The following is a 22,451-nucleotide window of genomic DNA, read 5'->3' as shown; positions in this document are numbered from 1 at the left end:
TACGGCAATGTGGTGTACCTGGAATGTTCCAGGTGGAGATCCAAACACATTGAGCAGAATGTAATGAGGTGAGCATGGCTCTCAGTGGCAGGACAGGAAGTGGAAGCCACTTGTGCTTGCTTGTCGGAGCCTCATCGCACATAATCACATTGCAGATTTTAAGCATGCACGTGCACCACAAAGCAGGGCATTGCTCTCAGCAACCTCCCCAATCAGCTGCTCATGTCAGGGTCACAACAAGACATAGTCGGCATAAAGGAAAAATGAATAAGTGTTGAGGCATAATGGTGGTGAGCACTGTTATGGTATCCACATGTATATAGATATTACAATATATTTTGATCACTTGCCGATTGTGTTTATTCTACATATTTGTTGGGATGCCCTAAGGGGGACATATTGTACTGTCATGCTTTACATTGGCTGTTGTTGCTGTGTGAAGGAGACTGAGGGACATCTCACCTGTGTAGGCAAAAATGTGGCAGTGTGTTAGAAGCCAGGCATAATTGGAAAGTAATATGTGTGGCATGATTTGTATTCTCAAGGTAATGTGACATGGCTGCCCATACAGCATGTTCTGGCCTCCCCACAATGGACATAAATAGGTCAGATGAGTGGGCCAACATTTGGCAGATGGAGTTTGACGGGGACAAGTGTTTGATTGCCTACTCCTGCTCTTAGTTCTTATGGGCCAGCCTAAAACCCATCCCGCCCCACAGTGTCCTCCCTGTGAGGTAAAGGTTTCCGAGCAGCACCTGATTTCCAGAAAGACAGCAGTTTCCTGGCAGCCATTTCAATGGACATGAACACTGTCACTCTGCAGCTGGAGCCCATCCATCTCCAGCTTCCTTCTGTCACCATCTCCCTTAAACCTCCCAACATCTTTCTCTCTCTCCCCCCCCCCCTCCCCCCCCCCCCCCCCCCCCCCCCCAACAACCCTCTAATAACCCTGGAGCATCCAACCACTATCTTTCACTTGTATTCATTTTCCCTTGACCTTCCCTAAGAGACCATTGACCTGCTCCCCATGCAGCTGGACCTGCTCTGCATCAGACTCAAAGTCCCTTCCCTGACTGCTGACCTCCCTTGGACACACAGGACGAGGCCAGTGCAACAATTGGCCCCAGCGTGTGGGCCGAACCCTAGTTGCTTTTGGACACTTCTTCCCCCCGCTCCCAGATGTCCCTGTGCCGCGCTGTGCTGTCGCCTGATGACCTGATCACAAACTCTTTTCAGCCCAACCACTGCGCTGTTTGAGGCCCCAAGCACCAGACTCTCCACTCCCACCTAGTTCTTTCTGCTACTTTCTCCTGGTAATGTGCTGGTGAGTTAGACAAAGACAAAACCTCAACACAGATCCAAAGATTGAACCACCTGTCCTGGTGTATACCAGCTTCAAGCTATTGGGAAACAGGAGGCATGTGTTTCCCATGTGCCACTAACTTCATATTGAAGACAGGACTTAATTTGATGTGCTACCCAATTAACGGGTATGTATGGTACGCAGATAAATAGTAAATTGTTTCCCAACACTTGCTGTGTGTGGGCGGCTCTACCTTCAACATACCGCCCACTTTATCTCACAACTTCAACTCAACATTGGGAAACCGACCTAATTAAGACCCCACACCCACCATGTTTCCTGCTCTAACAGGAAATTGCATTTACTTTAGGTCTGTTTCTACCAGCATCCCAGTAGGTCCTTCCATTATTTTACGTTTTAAAAACTTCAATCTTCAATCCCTGCTAAAAGATAAGTTCCTAAGTCATGAAATTGGACTTTTCCAAAACACTGTTAAAATCTCAGATGTAATAATAAAAGCTTAACAACTAGAAATAAGCCCACTGACCTTTGTTAAAAAAGCTGATTTATTTTGTACTGGCAGTTATTGAAGCAAATTAATTTAGTGAATTCCAGTAAGGTATAACCCATATTTCAGGGAACAGTGATCTTTGTATTTTAGGGGAGGAACTAATTAAAGTGAAAGATAAATTACTGTCTCAAATAAACTATTTTCCTACTGTGATTGGGAGCTGAAGTGCTTGTGCTGTATTGCGTACAGCCAAAACTAATCACTGCATGAAATGCAAATGTCTGGTTATTTTAAGTTAATGTCAAAGTAAACATGCTGCTACAAGTTTTTGAGAAATTATTTCTTCGAATGTTGGCCTCGCTGGCAAAGCCAGCACGTTTTCCCATTCCTAATTACTCTCGAGAAGCTGGCGACGAGCTGCTGCAGTCCATCTGGTGTAGGTACACCCGCAATGCTGCTAGGAAGGGAGTTCCAGGATTTTGATCCTGCGACAGTGAAGGAATGGCAGTTACAAGTCAGGATGGAGTGTGCCTTAGAATGGAACTTGCAAGTGGTCGTGTTCCCATGCATCTGCTGCCTTTGTCCTTCAATCTCGGTGGTAGAGGTTGTGAGATTGGAAGGTGCTGTTGAAGGAGCCTTGGTGAGTTGCTGCAGAGCATCTTGTATATAGTACATGCAGCTGCCGCTGTGCATCAGCCATGGAGCAAGTGAATATTCAAATTGGTGCTGCGGCTTTTGAGCTTCTTGAATGTTACTGGAATTGCACTCATCCCGCTCAGTGGAAAGTATTCCTTCACACTCCTATTTTTGCACTCTAGGTGAAGGGGAGGGATGGTGGGATGGTGGATTTGGGGAGTCAGGAGGTGGGTTACTCATCACTGACCTGGTCTTGTAGCTTCAGTATTTATACGGCCAGTCTAGTTCAACTTCTGGTCAGTGGTGCCAATGAATGTCAATCGGAGATGGTTAGGTTCTTTCTTGTTGGAGATGGTTATTGCCTGGCAATGTGTGGCACAAATATTACTTATCACTTATCAACCTAAGCCTGAATGTTGTCCATGATTTTCTGCATATTGGCACAAACTACTTTAGCATCTGCAGAGTTGCAAATGGTGCTGAACATTGTGCAATCATCTTTGAACATTCCTACTCGGACCTTATTATGGAAGGAAGGATATTGAGGAGACAGCTGAAGATGATTGGACCTAGGATACTACAGCTGAAGATACTTGGGCCTGAGGAACCTCTGCAGCAATGTCCTGTGACTGAGATGAATAACTTTCAACAATCACAGCCATCCAGAGGAAACCAACATCGACATGGGGAGAACATGCAAACTCCACACAGTCACCCAAGGCCGGAATTGAACCTGGGTCCATGGTGCTGTGAGACAGGAATGCTAACCACTGTGCTGCCATGCCGCCCTGATTCCAACCAGTGGAGAGCTTTCCCCTTATTCCTAATTAGTTCAAATTTGCTAGGATGCTTTGGTACTACATTGACAGTGGTCAAATGCTCAAGGCAATCACTCTCACCCCGTCTCTTGGGTTCTGCTCTTGTTTTCATGTTTGGACTCTGGTTGTAATGAGGTCAGGAGCTAAGTGGCCCTGGCAGAATTCAAACTGAGCATGTGAGCAGATTATTGCTGTGGAAATACCACCTGATAGCACTTTAATTACTTTGATGATTGAGAGGAGGCAGTAGTTTGCAGAATTGGATTTTTCTTGCTTTTTGTGGACCGGACGTGCGTGGGGTTACAGGGGGGCCGTTCTTGGCAGGCCATGTCCGCGTGCGGCCGGCGCCATGTTGCATGTTGCGGCCGCCGCAAGCTATCGCTGTGCACATGTGCAGCCACGGACCCGGCCATCCTGCGTCCATATAGGCAGGTAAAGCCGGGGCTTTATGTGGCGCGGCTGCTAGCCCCCCACCAGACGGAGCATCGGTGCGGGGGTGGCATCGACCTTTTGGCCGTAAGACAAGATGCATCCTCCGGACATAGCTGCAGAATTGGAGAATCCAGCCCCCTTTATATTTTAAACTGACCTGCCTGGCACAGTAGCATGGCAGTGCTAGTCATCCAGTTGAGGGCACAGCCCAGGATGATAGCAGTGATTCGCAGGGTTTTGCTGAGTGCGACTCCACAATGGAGGATGCAGCAACTAGCTGGCCAGCCTTGTAGCACCACATTGAATGAGCACCACATTAAAGTAGACCACTTTTGACCTGATCCCTCACTACAATTTAGCCCACAGGAGTTTTGACTCGATCACTCATTACAACTTAGTCCATGGGTAAACGTGCAGAGTGAAAAGTTTATTGAGCGATAGGGCAAACAGCTTCTCTGGGCTGACTATCAGAGGAACCATGAAGCTGGGTCCCCACCTCAGAAAACCAGAAAAACCTGCAGAAGAGGGGGACAAGCTCAGTGGCCGTCCCTGTCCAATATGCTGACATCCACATGAATGTGAAGCACCTGGACAAGTTGATTTGTTCTTGCTCTGGTATCATCTATCACCTGACCAGAGCTGCTGTTTGTATGATACAGTATAAGAAGCTGATGGTAGCAAAACGGAACGGTAAGCATCACTGTTTGCTCAGTTTCCAAGTCCCGTGCATTGAGATCAATCCGGATGGTTACTCTGGTTCTCATGGATCGGGGGGCAAAACCCGAGCCTGGCAGGGGGGGGGGGGGACACTGGTAAAGCTGGTATTAGTGGCACAAGCTGCCTGAGAAGGCAATTGCTTGGATTCGCAGGACATCCAAACCCTTCCTGAAGAGACCATCACTCGAACCTCGTCTAAAACACCATGGGCGGGCTTCTCCATTGGCTGACTCTGAAATCGCGGCGGGCATCAAGTCGTAATTCTCCATCACCCCGACAGCAGCGTCAATGTTGTCCATAATGCACATACAGTAAACAGCGTTTACATACCATTAGAGGGTCCGACCCAATATTCTCCGGGGCCTCTGTGATTCTCCGCCTCCGATGGGCCACATTCCCCACGCCGTGGTTCACTTGTGCTTTTAAAAATCATGAAGCCGGCATGGTGGCTGCTGAGAGACAGAGAGGGGCTATTGAAAGTGTCCAACAACGCCATAGTTTGCTGACAGTTGTGCCGCTGGCTGGGGGGGGGTTCTGCCAGATCGAGGGGTGTAGCGGGTGGTGGCCAGCAGTTGGGCTGTGGGGTTGGGGTGGAAGGGCATGGAACACCATTGCCACAGCCGGAAAGGCAGTCATGCAGCTGCACATACCGCTAACAGCCCACCATGAAAACGGGTCGTATAGGTGACCCCACCCAGGCCACCCCCTTAGGTGCCCTCTGGCCCCAGCCGACCCATCAGATGTATGGATGCGTTCCAGCACAACCAGTGCCATCTTGTTGGCTGGGATGGTGTGTGTGTGGGGATTGTACAGTGTATGTGCAGCTGCAACTTGTCAGGCTCCCGAGTTTCAATCAGGGACCCGGCGAATCCCGCACCGTTTTTCATTGGAATCGATTGTGTTCCATGTGGTTCTGGTGCTAGCTCCTTAACAGTAGCAGAATCGGTCAAACTTTGGCGACGGTTTTGCTGTCGTGAAAGTCCATGAATCTCTGGAACGGAGAATCCAGTCCAATAGGTTTTGAAATGGTTCTGGCAACTACTGATCGGTTATGCGGATGTGGTTCTGGAGCATGTTTGCCTAAAGTTGTTTCAGAATAAAATGTGAAAGCTGCCAAAATCCACCCCACTCACTGTAGTTTGTGATGGATTGGGAATTGATACAAAAATATCCTGCCTCAATCAGAGTCACTTCAATTTGAAGAGGATGCAAGACTAGATAAAGTGCCCAAAGCAGGGAAAGCAACAGTTTCAAATTCTTGAGTGACAGCAATGTGAGTTGTGATAATACCTTTACATCAGATATCAATTGCCGTCACATAAAGCACTTTCAGAAACTGGTTTGTTCTGCTGAAAATCTCTACCCACTAACCTTTGTATTAAAACACCACCAGAATGTAAGTGTCTGCCTCCCCTTTCTAATAAAGATTTGGAAACCTTCACCGTAACAGCAACCTACAGGCATTAACCATTAAAACATATTCGGCTCTTACTCATTCATTGACACTGAATGCCAGACAGTGCACCTATATTTCAGGTGATGCATTTGGATTCAAAATCAACAGTGACCTCCAGCAGACTCTCAATAGTAATGGGCGGGATTCTCCATTTCTGAGATGAAGGGCTGGATTCTCCGATTTTGAAGCTGTGCCTAGTCTTACAACCAAAAAGTCGGCGTTGCCCCTGCACCGATGCTCCGCCCAGTGGGGGGCTAGCAGCCACGCCATGTAAAGCTTCCGGCATTGCCTGCAGATACAGGCGGGGCCGTGGCCGCTCAGGCACACAGCGGCGACCTACGACTGTCGCACCGTCCATCATGGTGTCAGCCACGTGCGAACCTGGCCTGCCAGATAGTGCCCCCCTGTAATCCTCTTCGACACCCCTGGACCACCAGTTTCCACCCCCCCCCCCACCGAAGACCCTCCGGCCAGCATAATGCTCCTCCACCCCCTACCCTGGCGACACTGGACACAGCATGCGAAGTTGACGAAGGCTCAGAGCTCACGCCCCACACTGTCAGGAAGTCGGCCCATCGGGGGCTGAGCATCCGGGAGGGCCTTCAGGTGACGTCCTGAGGTGGTCCCAATGGCGTGCAGCGTACTCACCAATGATGCCGTTTTGGAGGGCCGGAGTTGCCATTCAAAGGGATTCTCCACCCAATCGGCGAATGCGATTTTGACGTTGGCAAGCGGAGAATCCCGCCCTAAGTGTTGACGCCGACTCAGAATTCATGGACTTTCATGGCAGCAAAACCGGCATCTCACCTGGACTGATTCCGCTACTGTTAGAGGGCTAGCACAAGGGCGAACACAAACGATTCTAATGAGAAATGGTGCTGGATTCGCCAATTTTACGATTGACGCTCAGGAGGATGACAAGCTGCTGCCGCATATACACACTTCACTCCCCACACACACTATCCCAGCCAACAAGGTGGCAGCAAGGTGAGCTGCCCCGAGATTCACAGATGCAGAGCTCGAGACCCTCCTGGATGCCATGGAGGAGAGGTGATTGACCCTGTACACCGGCCCAGGAAGGAGGCTGCCAGCCACTGCTGTTCGCCGTGCCTGTGGGCAGGTGGCAGAGGCGGTCACAGCCGTGGGCAACATTGTCCGGACCGGCCAGCAGTGCCGAAAATAAACTGCACAACCGCCTCCGGGCGGCCAGGTGAGTAGGCAGCCTGTACCCCTGGCACAAACCCCCGTCCCACACACCCGTAACCCGACCCCACCCTACATCACATTCAGTACCTATACCGCCCACCATGGCCATGTGCCCTGGCCACTGAGGCCGCCAGCTACCCACCCTCTGGGCTGCATGTGTCGGACTGTCTAACACTGTTGTTTTATTAACCCCCCACCCTCAGGAGAAGGCCACGCACAACTGTGGGGAGCGGGAGGAGACAGGACGGGGACCGCCGGACCTGCGGCCCCTCACTGTGGCTGAGCAGAGGGTCCCACATGTGGCCGGCGGCCCAAATGAAAGGGAGCTCGCAGAGGTGAAGTTCGGCCGTTGGCGAGGAAGTGAGACCGTGCTGGATTGCGGTTCCCCATGACACGTGTCTCAACCCCCACCAACGCCACTCCCACACCTCCCTTACCCCCACACCACCCTCACCCTACACCACTCCCACCCTCACCACCACCCCGGTCTAATAATGCGTCTTATCCTGTGCCTTGCACGACCTGCTGGTGATGGGGTGGGTCCATCTGATGGCCTGCTCCCCCAGTGCCACAGCTGGAGCCCCCTCCCGTGAGCCGAGCAGCGATGAGAGCAGTTCGCTCACCAGCCCTCTGCCCAAAACTCAGGAGACCTTGGAGCTCGAGTCGGAGGATGACAGTGATTTTCTGTTATTCCTGTCACCAACAGCCTCCACCATCCCCAAGACACTTTAGTGAGGAGGTTCCTAGGCACTCTCTGGTGCGCACCACATAGCTGATCCGGCAAAGCAGGTGGAGGTACGAACACCCGAGGGAGCGAATGGCGGATGGAACTAGCTGCTGTGCAGTCAGGTTTTGGGCTTCTGAAACGGACAGTCCCACCAGTCGCAGAGTCAGGGACTACAGGAGGGGTTGTCAGCGTGCATCCAGCACCTGCAGGTGCAGTTGCAGGAGTCCAACCCTGTGCAGAAGCAAGAGATGCTGCCGACGATGCCTGCCACCCAGGCCAACACCGCACGGGTGGCATCCGGGGTGGAGGCATTGGGAGTGACGGTTTTGGCTATGGGCCAGAATTTCCAAGGCCTGGTCCATTCTGTGGGCGCTGGCCGAGGCCCAGGGCAGGGTTGCCGTCTCACAGGCAACCGTGTGTCAGACCCACCTGGACATCGCAGCAGAGCTCCTGAGCGTGGCGCAGTCACAGCAGGCCATGGCGAGGAACGTTGGCGGCATTGCGCCAGGCACTGGCCGACGTGGCACAGACACAGAGGGAGGTGGCCAAGTCCCAGAGGGAGATGGTGCAGTCACTGACTGATGTGACACAAACCCAGAAGATAGTGGCACAGCCAATGGGTGATGTGGCGCAGTCTCATATGGCGATGGTCCACTCCCTGTGCTCCATGGCCACGAGCGTGCAGACCCTGGTGAAGACCAGAGAGGGCCTCCAAGACTGGCAGCGCCAGGTGGCACAGACGCCTCGGGATAGCTCCACTCACACCCCCATCCCATGGAGTAGCCCGGGGACCATTGGGCATTCCAAGAGAGAAGGAGGTGTTGGGGTCCGTACCAGTGACTCCCGCAGGATAGGTGCAGGAACAGCCCTCTCCTGTCCCTGGTGCATCAGGTGGGCAGCGGGCAGAACAGGGCGGCAGCACAGCACCTGGGACACCTGAGACCTGGTCGCCCCAGATGGCGGCCGCCAACGGGGACCCAGGTCGTAGGGCGGGAATCACAGCAGACCGCCCCCATTCCTGCTGACTGTCTGAGGAACCCCTAGACGTAGCGTTGGGGCCTGTAAGGCCAGAAAGTTAGACCTCAATTTAGTTGACAAGGGTGCAGGGCTCAGTTTAGTTATACAGGCTATTATAATCTGTTAATAGTTGTTCACAATAAATACCTGTTACCATTGTTACAACCTGTCTTGGTGCTCTGTCAGATGGTTGTGAGGGGTCGGCTGGTCTGTGTTGACAAAGCGGGAGGGGAGAAATGGGCAGACATTGTGTGCGGCCCCCTTACCCCACCACCATCACCCCAGGGATCCGATGGAACCGTTTGATGAAACGGCCAGCTCACGTGCAGGGATCACCCAGGTGGATGGTGGAAAGTGCAACCGTGGGCAGGAGTCAGATCTCGTCGTACGGTGCAGAGCACCAGAGCTCATCGCAGAGCAGGCCGTCAGCATCCTCCATCCCATGGACCAGACCCGGTTTTACTGCCCAGGGTCCCCACCCCATAGTGTAGCAGGTATGCATCACGGAGGGAGTTGCAGGTGGGGGGGGGGGGGGGCATCTTCAGGAGACTGAAGCACCGCTCGATCACGGGCCTTGTCGCTGTATGGGCGTCATTGTAGCAGGTCCCCATGTCAATCCGTGGCCTCCGGATAGGTGTCGTCTGCCACGACCGCAGTGGATAACTCCTGTCACCCAGGAGCCAACCCCCCCAACCGGGAGGTGGGGGGGGGGGCGTCTCGAACATGTCAAAAATTGTCAAGTGTGCCAGGATGAAGGGGTCATGCACAGTGCCCGGGTATCAGGCGCAGACATGTATGATGCACAGCTCATGGTCACAAATCAGCTGCACATTCATAGAGTGGGTGCCCCTTTTGGTTGTGCAGAGCGCCCTGTCATGTGCAGGTGCTTGTAGGGGGGTCATACACCCCGTCAATCACCCCCGGGGCATGGCGGCGAACTCCGGTGCCTGGTCATTCTGGTGGGCTCGGTCCACATTAAAGTGGATGTCTTGAGCCGCCTGGGCACATAGGGCCTCTGACTGCAGGGATGGCCCTGTGCACCAAGGTCTGTGAGATCCCGAACAGATCCCCACACGGCGCCTTAAGGGAGCCCGTCGGGTAAAAGTTCAGGGCGACCGTCACCTTGATGGCCACTGGGAGCGGGTGTCCTTCCCCATACCCCCGCGATGCCAGGTGTGCCATCACCTGGCAGATATGTTGCACTGTCTCTGCTCAGCCGGAGTCTTCGACGGCATGTCCGGTCCGGCAGGTCCTCGAAAGACAGGTGGCGCCGGTACACACGAGGCCTCATGCGGCGCCTCCTTTGCACCTCCTCCTCATCGGCCTGTTGGGCGGCTCGCTCTCCAATCTTGGGGGGGGGGGCTGCCATGTGTTCCTCTGGGGCACACTCCGCTGCTGCAGCTTCCTCCTCCTCGAGCAGTGCCCGCTCGTACAGCTGCAGAGCATCCCCCAGGCCTGCAGCAACCCGCAAGAAGGTCACTATTGCTGGTTAAATTCCAATATCCATTGTCTGCAGGGGGTGAAAGGTCGACATGTTAGCTTGGTGCATACACTCGTGCCCAAACAGAACCACACCGTCGGGAACTTGGCCCATCAGAGGAGAATCGCGGATGCCCTGGAGATTACCGGGTCAGGCCTGCTAATGATATGCAAACGGTGTTTACTGTACATGCGTTCCGGAACGCATTTATGCCGCTGTCGAGGTGACGGAGAATTGCAATTTGGCGTCAAATCGGCGCCCACTGTGATTTTGGTGTTGGAACCTATTCTCTGCCCAATCGCATTTCCCGATTCCGGCGTCGGCCAACCGAGAATCCCGCCCATGGTCTCTGCATGATTCAATTGAAACCCGGGCAGCTGTTGCTATTGAGAATACTCAAGCTCAGAGTTGACCTTAAACCAGCAATCGTTTCAGAACGAGTTCCCGGGAAGTTAATTTGCATCTGTTTCCACTGAAGAGCGCCAGACTGATTCGGGCATTTCTTATCAGAATTCATTGTCATGTCTGATCTGATCATCTGTGCTCTATATAATCTCTCCCTTACTCCTTGACTTCTCACTGAGCCATAAAATTAACCAGCACCACAGCCAGACAGCAGGCACCAGGGTTATTCAGATTTCCATCCTATCAGCCCAGGTTTTAATATTATATTGAACAAAAAGCATAAAACAAAAATAATCCACGGCTTAATGTGGAGGCTCCAATAATTAGATAAATTTTGCATTCGGCAACTCTTTAAAGGGAAACATTCAGTGAAGGGAATGTAGAATATTTGTTGTGTCTGCTACTGTTAGATAATATGATGGCTCTGCTGTTTTATGGGAAGTTATACTTTATGGAGGATAAACACGAAAACTAGTGATCCAGCATGAAAAACATCTGTAAAGAGTAATTACAGTCTTTCCATTGTTGTTGGCAGTTCTTTTCCAGCCAGCACTTGGTCCGTTTTGGAGAAGCTAAGTGGTAATTTTAACTCGACTCCCATTGGATTATGTCAGTTATCCATTGGCAAGTCAGGTTAAAATGACCCCACGTAATGAAAATCTTGATCAGCACAGCGGAGCTGGACTTTGATGCCTGTTGAGAGGTACCTCCATGTTGATCTGTTTGTGTGATGCTGGGTTTCAACTTCTTCATTCAGCGATTTGCCTCAAGTGAGACAATTTACCTAAGCCATTAAAAACGTCTGAATTTAGGAGCCACAGAAGTAAACAGATTACTGCCTTGTTTCAAGCAACAGCAACAGCAAAATGCACCATAAACTATTGCCTCGCTTGAAAAGTACAAGCGAGAGAGCTCCTTATCCCTCCCTGGAGTACGTTTCCACCGACGCCATTTGTCCTCCCAACACATAACTCATGTTGCCTTTGTTCATGTATGAGCTTAATGGCGAATGCCAGCAGGCTGTTCAACTGTGTAGACCCTTATCCTGTATCACCACTTCCGGTAGGGATTGAAATATAGCGACGTCTTCCCCCTTTTCTTCACTCAGGGGGAACTGCAGTTGCACATCTACAGAGACGACCTTTAACCTGGAAGCAGTAACTGTAAGGAAATCTTGTAATTACTTTAAAATGTTTGGGTATACTAATTATATTTGTTTTAAAAGTGTCTGGCAAGGACTTTTAAGAGTTTCCATCCATTTGTCCAGGGATCAATTTTCATTTACAAGAAATACTGGGCCATGTGACCTGCTGACTCTTAACATGAAAGTGGTATCAAAAGGAAGGAAGTTAGGATACAAAAGTCATTTGGCCAGGCACAAAGGAGAGCTGGAGACAGAGGATGATCAGCACACAGATGTGTGCAACAGAAAGAGAAAGCCAAGAAAGATTGCAAGGGCGGAACTCTGTTTCCGTGGAAGATGCTCCCTATGGAAAATTGGCTAAGTCCATCGAGGAAAGGGGAAAGCTGGTGAAAGGGAAGCGGTCAGTAAGCTAAGCGTCCGCCACCCGTGAGATAGTCCTTGTTGTTTCTGCTATTCCACCTGTAATTTATAGTTCAGGCCAACTGCGATGTGCCTGTTAATTCACGTTTCGTCATTTCTTTGGTTGTTTTGGTTTACAGTTTCCACCACCGGGGTCGCAAAGCTACCCTGGCAGGGATCAGGAAACGCCGCACTGGTCGGGGATCTAACCTGGGACCTTGCTAGTCTGCATGGCTCCAGGTGATTCTTCGAAATTCCGTGAGTCAGCGGGAACCGAATGCATTTGTTAGGGCTAGATTCAGTTAGGCGCTGCAGACAGTGGAAGTCTGCCTGAATTATTGTGAGCGGAAAGTCTTTTAAGAGGTTCATTGAATAAAAAGTAATTTTGTAATTTTCTGCTAACAAAGATTGCATGACTGGCATTTAGGTTTGATCTATGTGAAGGGTGATGCTTAAGCAGGTATAATAACTAAATTATCCCAAATATCTCTTGAAATCCAACCTCCGAGTGGCATTACATTCTTATCATAGAATTTACAGTGCATAAGGAGGCCATTTGGCCCATCGAGTCTGCACCGGCTCTTAGAAAGACCACCCTACCCAAGGTCAACACCTCCACCCTATCCCCATAACTCAGTAACCCCACCCAACACTAAGGGCAATTTTGGACACTAAGGGCAATTTATCATGGCCAATCCACCTAACCTGCACATCTTTGGGCTGTGGGAGGAAACCAGAGCACCCGGAGGAAACCCACGTACACACTGGGAGGATGTGCAGACTCCGCACAGACAGTGACCCAAGGCGGAATCGAACCTGGGACCCTAGAGCTGTGAAGCAATTGTGCTATCCACAATGCTACCGTGCTGCCCTGTTTCCCATTTGGATCGCCTGTTGTCTAATCCGAGTGATGTGGAAGATTTTCCTGTTCCTGCGGCTGGGCTTCCTGAATCACGAGGGAGCATGAGCAGCAAATAGCATAAAATTGGTCATGTGGAATTGGATGCTCATTGGGGAACCTGGGGCATGTTGATTGTTCTCTCATTTAAATGGATGGAAAATTACGTGGACTTCTCAGGGGATGTCGCAAAAAGAAAATGGAACACATTTAGGTAGACGGGCCCTCTGCTGCCTCACAGCCCAACCTCCACTTCCCCCGCAGGTCAGTAGCAGGGCCAGCTTTCACTACCCTTGCGTGGACATTTCAGTAAGGAGGGAATACCTGGCCCAACTTTCCTCTCATGCACTCTTGTTCCTACTGTTCCCTGGGATTACTTCACTAAACCTGTTTGTTATTTCTGGGATGGTGATGGTAATAATCCCAATGGAGAGAGTGGGCCTTAAAGTTACCTTTCCGGCAGTTACCTGCCCCCTCCTGATATCTATAATCTATAAGAGCTCCACAAACCTATTCAGATATCTGCTGTCATCTAATTCTGGCCTCTTGAGCATCCCCGATTTTTAATAACTGTGCCATTGGTGGCCATTATGCGTCATTTTGATGCTGTGGTAGGGGCAAAATTTGGAGGAATTTAAACCAAGAGTTTTAGGGACGATGGGCACAGATTTGAGCAACAACATGTTCATGGACTTTGGCGAAGAAAGGGAAGTTAGAGATGGGTGGAAGTTTGCAAGGACCTTTGAGGAGAGGGTGAAGGTGGTAGATTCAAAGGAGAGAGAGAGAGAGACAATGCCAGAAAAGAGAGAATGGCTAACATGGGCAGCAGAAAGAGGATGTTGGATAGTCAGCCTTTTAATAGAAGCTGGGTGGAGGGAATAGGAGATGGGGCTTATGGAGAAGTTGAGCTCTGAGAAAGATGTGAGTTCAGAGCTAGGGCAGCAGAGAACCTTTGAAGAGGATTGGCCTGGAGAAGGGAGGCACTCAACAAGAGGTAGTTGAGATGACCTCCACCTGAATGACAATCCATGAGCTCTTCACATTTACTTTTGGAGATGAAGATGGAGGAGGCAGGGAAAGAAGATAGTTTGCAGCATCAAGCTCATGATGCAGACAAAATGTTTCTAGTGGGGTGGCTGAGATACAACAATGCAAGTGCTGGAGTTATTTACCTCGACGGGAGCTGATCTGATAATTTGAAACATCTTAAATTTAGCTAATCTGAGATTACCTGTCCACTAACTGTCAGTACGAATTTTGTGAATGGAATTCATCATTCCTGAGATATTTCTGACTCTGTCATCGTTACCTAAAACATACATGGTTTGTTTAAGGGAAACAAGCAGAAACAAGAGGATGAACATTGATAAGTACAGGAAGGAAAGGGAAAGCCAGCATTACAGGAGGTAACTCCGAAACCGCAATAGTGCGAATCAAAAGCATGTTTTACATCTCTCCCAAATTCTATCCATGTTGGTTTCAGTAAATTGGTAGCCATGATGTGGAGATGCCGGCGTTGGACTGGGGTGGGCACAGTAAGAAGTCTTAGAACACCAGGTTAAAGTCCAACAGGTTTGTTTTGAATCACTAGCTTTCGGAGCGCAGCTCCCTCCTCAGGTGAATTGGAGTCGGGAAGATTTTCGGAAGGTCAGGAATGAGCAGGCTGAGGAAAGCGGAAGGAGAAATTCACTGTGATTTCTTTGAAAAGTTGTCGGACTACACCATTGAACCATGTTTTCTTCCGTAATGTGATTACTTCAAGTTATAGAATGCAACGGACATAGGAAAAATAAAATTGCTGAAGAAGGTACGTGAGGGTCTCTATGGATAAGATAAAAATATGAGAAGGTAAAGGGTAAGTTGAGAGAGTAATTTTTTTTTAATCGCATGGAAATAGTATAAGGACAAAATCACAAAACATGCGAAAAAGAACAGTAGATTATTCCACAAAGAGTTTAGCAACATGAGAATTGTTGGATGTGAGGTCGGACCCCGAAGAGAGTTAATAGCAGATAAACACTTTTCCACATTGTATTTCATTTGCCACTTCGTTGCCCACTCTCCTAGCTTGTCCAAATCCTTCTGCAGCCCCCTTGCTTCCTCAATAGTACCTGTTCCTCTACAGATCTTTGTACCATCTTCAAACTTAGCAACAGTAATCGGAGTTCGCCCCGACTCCCTTTTTGAAAATGGCCAGGATATTCAAGCTATAACCAGCTGGATGTGGATGCTGAGCATTGGTGATCAGCCACAAAGAAGATAATTCTGGAACAGCAGCAGAAAAGATCCCAACACTTGGCCCTACTTTAGTTTAATTAGCTTCTCTAATGCTGTCTTTTTATTTGTTTCAACCTGGTGAGAAGGGGTGAACTGGCTCCCCTTTATTGCTCACAACACAGGTTTACGTTTCTTCTTTATGAACATATGCCTCTTCCAAATCAGAATGTATTTAACTATTTAAGCTGCCAGCAATAAGGAACCAATCAAACAAGTGTTTCTTGAGTCAAAGAACCGGCTACTTTATTCACCCCTAAACCCAAGAAAAATAACAAACCAATGTCAAGCATTTGGCCCTTAGCCAATCATTAGGGCACAAACATGCAACATAAATAAGGGAGTTGGACTCCAATTCAAAACAAAAATGAGAAGAATATATGGTTCAGTGTTTGACTGTCCTTGAGGCGTTGATTGTAAATGCTGTGGCTGATTAAGGTTAGCTGGGTCTTGGATGCAGTACTTTGAAGATGACGTTGCAATTATTATGAGATCTCAGCTCGCTGGTAGGTTTCCGGTATGGATTCTCAAACCGAGTGACACTCATTCCGAAAGAGAGAGGGAGAGAGCAGCCTTCAGCTGGTTTCCCCTGCTGAAGGCTTCCTGGACATGGCCTGTGTCACTTTCAATCTTTCTCTCTCGTGGCTGGCAACCCTGCCTTGAAACACTTCACCCATTGTGTATTTCCAAGAGATTTTGGGAGTGTCCGTCTGTGGCAGCCATTGTTTCAATATCCAAAACGTTGTATTTTTAATGTCTCTTTCTTAGAGTTTCGATGGGTTTCTGGATCGCAGGAGATAGCTCTCTCGTCACACTCCCTAGGGTGAATTGTGGCCCTCACATTTAGCTTGGAATGTGGGCTAGCATTTTGAAGCCATTTTCTCTGACTCAGTTCAAATGGCAAACATTTCAGTCAGTTGAACGTTGAAACATCCTGGGCAGGATTCTCCGATCGGCACGGCAAAATCACGTTCGGTGATTGGCTGGAGAATCTCTTCTTACACCAAACCCGCCGCCGTTTTTCGGACGCTCAAGGAGTACGCCGCATGCCGTTGGCACGGCCTCAGGATGTCACCTGAGGCCCTCCATCGATGCACTGCCCCCGATGGGCCGACTTCCCGACGGCTTGGGACACGTGTCCGCTCAGCGTTCGGAAACCTGGCGTGGCGGCTGCGGACTGTGTCCAGCGCCGCCCCAGTCAGGCGGGCGAAGGGGGGGGGGGTGCCATTCCACTGGCAGGGGGGGCTTTGGCTGGGGGGACTGGTGGGGGGTGGTCCTGGGGTGGCGTGCGGGGTTACGGGGGGGCAGTTTTTGGCAAGACGGGTACGCGCGCAGCCGCGCCATGCTGTACGGCGTGGCCACCGCAGGCCACCGCCGTGCGCATGCGCGGCCATGGCCATTCTGCGGCCATAAGTCGGGGGCTTCATGCGGCGTGGCTGCTAGCTCACCACCGGGCGGAGGATCGGTGCGGGGGCGGCGCCGACTTTCTGGTCGTAAGACCAGACGGATCCTGCAGACAAAGCCGCAGAATCGGAGAATCCAGCCCTTGGTTTCTCTTCTTTTGCTTTTCACCGATTCAGGATTACCTCCTCTTCACGATCTTCTTTTGTAAACACAAATTCAAAGTAGTTGCTAAGTATTCCTGCACTTTGGAAGGAGGAATTTAGACAGAGACTATTTTCTAAATGGGGAGATGCTTAGGAAATCAGAAGCACAAAGGGACTTGGGTGTCCTTGTTCACGATTCTCTTAAGGTTAACGTGCAGGTTCAGTCGGCAGTTAAGAAGGCAAATGCAATGTTAGCTTTCATGTCAAGAGGGCTAGAATACAAGACCAGGGATGTACTTCTGAGGTTGTATAAGGCTCTGGTCAGACCCCATTTGGAGTATTGGGAGTAGTTTTGGGCCCCGTATCTAAGGAAGGACTTGCTGGCCTTGGAAAGAGTCCAGAGGAGGTTCACAAGAATGATCCCTGGAATGAAGAGCTTGTTGTATGAGGAACGGTTGAGGACTCTGCTTCGTTGGAGTTTAGAAGGATGAGAGGGGATCTTTTGAAACTTATAGGATACTGTGAGGCCTGGATAGAGTCGACATGGAGAGGATGTTTCCACTAGGAAATACTAGAACCAGAGGACACCATCTCAGACTAAAGGGACGATCCTTTAAAACAGAGATGAGGAAGAATTTCTTCAGCCAGAGGGTGGTAATTCTGTGGAACTCTTTGCCGCAGAAGGCTGTGGAGGCCAAATCACAGAGTGTCTTTAAGACAGAGATAGATAGGTTCTTGATTACTAAGGGGATCAGGGGTTATGGGGAGAAGGCAGGAGAATGGGGATGAGAAAATATCAGCCATGGTTGAATGGCGGAGCAGACTCAATGGGCCGAGTGGCCTAATTCTGCTCCTATGTCTGATAGATACTTACAAATCGGTTAACCTAATGTCTGTAATAAGGAACATTTTTAAATCTTTTAATCAAAGTGAAATTATTAAATATCCAGACAGGAGGAATTGTTAAGAAGCAGGCAGCGTGGATTTTTGGAAAACAAAATCATGCTTGACAACTTGATCAAGTTCTTTGCGGAAGTGTTAAATGTGACGGCTGTGGAAAATGCAGTGCATGTGGTATATGTGGACTTTGTGAAGGACTTTAACAAGATATACAACAGGAGACTAAAGATGATAGGTTTTTAGGGATGGCAGAAAATTGTATTGAGAACTGATTGGAAGGGAGTATGAGCTAGGGGCAGTTTCTTGGTTGGAGATGGATACATGTGTCCCATATACTTCCATCCTTTTTCTGCGTCCATTAAAACAAAGCCTGTTTGATATGATAGTCATGTTGAATTCATCATCTTTACCAAAACTTCCTGGCACATAGCTACATCAGAAATAAACCGATAATTTACAATATGAACAGCACATGAATTTGGGAATGAATTTTTTCTCATTCATAATTTTTTTCATATTGGTACCGGTCCTTTCTAATTTATTTGACTTTTTCTTGTACAGTTGCATCCCTTGTTTTCTTTGACCATTTTCCCTTCAATTTAATTATGTAGTTGCCAAGTCAGTTTACTATCATCCTGATTGATGTAACTTGCACCAGTGAATTGCAGGTGGAAGTCAGTGAAAATAAAAAACGGGAAAGGTGTGAAACGTGCAGTTGAGCTGATGTCACTTCTTAAATATCGTCTAAAGTCAAAATTGCCCATAATGAGTGTTAAAGGCTGATTATAAATAAACTCTAACCCCACTGTTGCACAATTATTGGGGAGGCGGTGGCGTAGCGGTATTGTCACTAGACTAGTAAACCAGAGACCCAGGTTCAAACTCCGCCACGGCAGGTGGTGAAGTTTGAATTCAGTAGAAAAATCTGGAATTAGAAAAGTCTAATGATGATCATGAATTGATTGTCGTAAAAACCCATCTGATTCACTAATGTCCTTTAGAGAAGGAAATCTGCCATCCTTACAAGGTCTGGCCTCCATGTGACTCCAGACCCACAGCAATGTGGGTGACTCTCAACTGCCCCTTAAAGGGCAATTGGGGATGGGCAATAAATGCTGGCAAAGCATGCGTCACCCACATCCCATGACCGAATATAAAAACGGCAGCAGGGTAGCACAGTGGTTAGCACTGTTGCTTTACAGCACCAGGGACCCGTGTTTGATTCCCGGCTTGGGTCACTGTCTGTGCGGAGTCTGCACGTTCTCCCGTGTCTGCGTGGGTTTCCTCCGGGTGGTCCGGTTTCCTCTCTCAAGTCCCGAAAGACGTGCTTATTAGATGGATTGGAGATTCTGAATTCTCCCTTAGTGTACTTGAACAGGCGCCAGAGTGTGACGACGAGGGGATTTTCACAGTAACTTCATTGCAGCCTTAATCTAAGCCTACTTGCGACACTAATAAACATTATTATTATTTTTTAAATTAATAACGTTCCTCTAACAAAGCTTTCCTCTTCGATACGAAACCATGTTTGAACACATTCGTCTGTACTGTACAGTGGCTGCACCTTGATATTGTTTTATAGAATGTTTAACGCTGAACTTAATAAGCTTTCATTTTAGTTTGTTTTTTACTCCAAAAGGAAGCATTTAGGAAAAAATAACATCACTGAGAGAAAAATTTACAGCTGGATTATTTAATTTTGGTATTCATTTTGGAAAAAAAAATGAAAATCGCTTATTGTCACATGTAGGCTTCTAATGAAGTTACTGTGAAAAGCCCCTAGTCGCCACATTCCGGCGCCTGTTCGGGGAGGCTGTTACAGGAATCGAACCGTGCTGCTGGCCTGCCTTGGTCTGCTTTCAAAGCCAGCGATTTAGCCCTGTGCTAAACTGGCCCATTTTCGTGTTATTGTTAATAGATGAAAAAGTCTAGAAACTAGTTAGTGTGGAAAAACTTGTGGAAACTGTACTTGGGAGAAAAGCATCAGATAAAATTGCAAGTGTTCTTACGTTTGCAGATCCAACTAGTTTTCTCCATGTTCTATGTATATTTGCCAATGCAAGAAGTCTTCTCTGTATTAAGGTGCATAATGCAGAAGTAATTAGGTACCAGATGATAGAGGCCGTGGCTTTGGGAGGTGTTGTTGAAGGAGTACAAATTTGAACCATTGTTTCAGATGACTGGATAGATTAAGGGGTGCATGACTGGGTCTCCAGCATCATCATTATTTGCTGCATTCCTCGTAATCATTGTTCTGGAAGAGCAGCATGTGGAACCTTTGGTGGTGATACAGAGAGGTCAGTAAAAATAAGGAATTGGTCCCTAAACAAGTGCAGCCTGGTAGAGATCACACCAGGAATTAATACAAGAAACATTTGCTTCACTGTCATCACCTGTGCCAAGTGCACTAGTTAAACCATGGGGTTTTCATCCACAAAACACTGCATGTAGTAGCATCCAATCCTACAGCAATTGTGCTAAGAAAAGAGCTCATTTAATCTTCCCAGTGCTATTTTGCTGCTTCTGTGTCTTCGAATGGCAGTTCACAGCTGATTTAGAGAATTGATGCTGTCCCATTTTCTTTAGCAAACCCAACAAGCTAGAGAGAAAAATAATATTGCAAACAAAAAACAAAATGACTACAATCTCTCAGACACTTAGAGTGGAATTTTACCAGTGGCACACGATGGCAGAACTCTTAAGTATGTACCATTTCCTCTCATTTTATTTACTCACACAATTACAAGTACAATTAAAATTTAAATTGCTGGCAGCATGCACAGGAAGTAAGTCTGATTCCGTAGGGGGGAGGCTAAAACCCACCATTTAGCGACAATACTGGAACAATGGATGGGCTATGAAAGAGCCTCTGGGCCGAAAGGAAAGCTCTGTATCATGGCCTAAACCTTCCTGCCCAACACCATTTGCCATTAATGCAAGACTTACTGAGAGCACAAAGGTGACATGGGTTTTTTTAAAACTTAAAGTTCACGTGTAAATATTTCACTTTGTATTGGTTTGACTTGAGCTATTCATCTCTGTCATTGTTACTTGTTGAGACTAGTCTAGTCAGCCATCTAAATGAACTGGCACACCTCATGGTTGGCACGCATTGGTGGTTACATAAGAGCATAAGAACTAGGAGCAGGAGTAGGCCATCTGGCCCCTCGAGCCTGCTCCACCATTCAATGAGATCATGGCTGATCTTTTGTGGACTCAGCTCCACTTTCCGGCCCGAACACCATAACCCTTAATCCCTTTATTCTTCAAAAAACTATCTATCTTTATCTTCAAAACATTTAATGAAGGAGCCTCTACTGCTTCACTGGGCAAGAAATTCCATAGATTCACAACCCTTTGGGTGAAGAAGTTCCTCCTAAACTCAGTCCTTACTCTACTTCCCCTTATTTTGAGGCTATGGCCCCTAGTTCTGCTTTCACCCGCCAGTGGAAACAACCTGCCCGCATCTATCCTATCTATTCCCTTCATAATTTTGTATGTTTCCATAAGATCCCCCCTCATCCTTCTAAATTCCAACGAGTACAGTCCCAGTCTACTCGACCTCTCCACGTAATCCAACCCCTTCAGCTCTGGGATTAACCTAGTGAATCTCCTCTGCACACCCTCCAGTGCCAGTGTGTCCTTTCTCAAGTAAGGAGACCAAAACTGAACACAATACTCCAGGTGTGGCCTCACTAACACCTTATACAATTGCAGCAGAACCTCCCTAGTCTTAAACTCCATCCCTCTAGCAATGAAGGACAAAATTCCATTTGCCTTCTTAATCACCTGTTTCACCTGTAAACCAACTTTTTGCGACTCATGCACTAGCACACCCAGGTCTCTCTGCACAGCAGCATGTTTTAATATTTTATCATTTAAATAATAATCCCTTTTGCTGTTATTCCTACCAAAATGGATAACCCCATATTTGTCAACATTGTATCCCATCTGCCAGACCCTAGCCTATTCACTTAGCCTATCCAAATCCCTCTGCAGACTTCCAGTATCCTCTGCACTTTTTGCTTTGCCACATATCTTCGTGTCGTCTGCAAACTTGGACACATTGCCCTTAGTCCCCAACTCCAAATCATCTATGTAAATTGTGAACAGTTGTGGGCCCAACACTGATCCCTGAGGGACACCACTAGCTACTGATTGCCAACCTTTTTGCTTTCTATTAATTAACCAATCCTCTATCCATGCTACTACTTTCCCCTTAATGTCATGCATCTTTATCTTATGCAGCAACCTTTTGTGTGGCACCTTGTCAAAGGCTTTCTGGAAATCCAGATATACCACATCCATTGGCTCCCCATTATCTACCGCACTGGTAATGCCCTCAAAAAATTCCACTAAATTAGTTAGGCACGGCCTGCCCTTTATGAACCCATGCTGCGTCTGCCCAATGGGACAATTTCCATCCAGATGCCTCGTTATTTCTTCCTTGATGATAGATTCCAGCATCTTCCCTACTACCGAAGTTAAGCTCACTGGCCTATAATTACCCGCTTTCTGCCTACCTCCTTTTTTAAACAGTGGTGTCACGTTTGCTAATTTCCAATCCGCCGGGACCACCCC

The 22,451-nt window shown here is 48.4% G+C and overlaps 1 protein-coding gene and 1 pseudogene across 3 annotated transcripts in view; both read left to right on the top strand.

Annotated features, from left to right (window-relative positions):
- prima1 (proline rich membrane anchor 1) overlaps nucleotides 1-22,451 on the top strand; it is a 242,776-nt gene that overhangs the window by 12,295 nt on the left and 208,030 nt on the right. The gene's annotated exons all lie outside the window — the stretch shown is intronic.
- On the top strand, nucleotides 3,875-4,647 carry LOC140385625 (small ribosomal subunit protein mS40-like; annotated as a pseudogene).

Source organism: Scyliorhinus torazame, chromosome 2 (assembly GCF_047496885.1).
Source record: "Scyliorhinus torazame isolate Kashiwa2021f chromosome 2, sScyTor2.1, whole genome shotgun sequence".
Classification (NCBI taxonomy): domain Eukaryota; kingdom Metazoa; phylum Chordata; class Chondrichthyes; order Carcharhiniformes; family Scyliorhinidae; genus Scyliorhinus; species Scyliorhinus torazame.
This window is presented reverse-complemented; position numbering and strand designations above follow the sequence as displayed.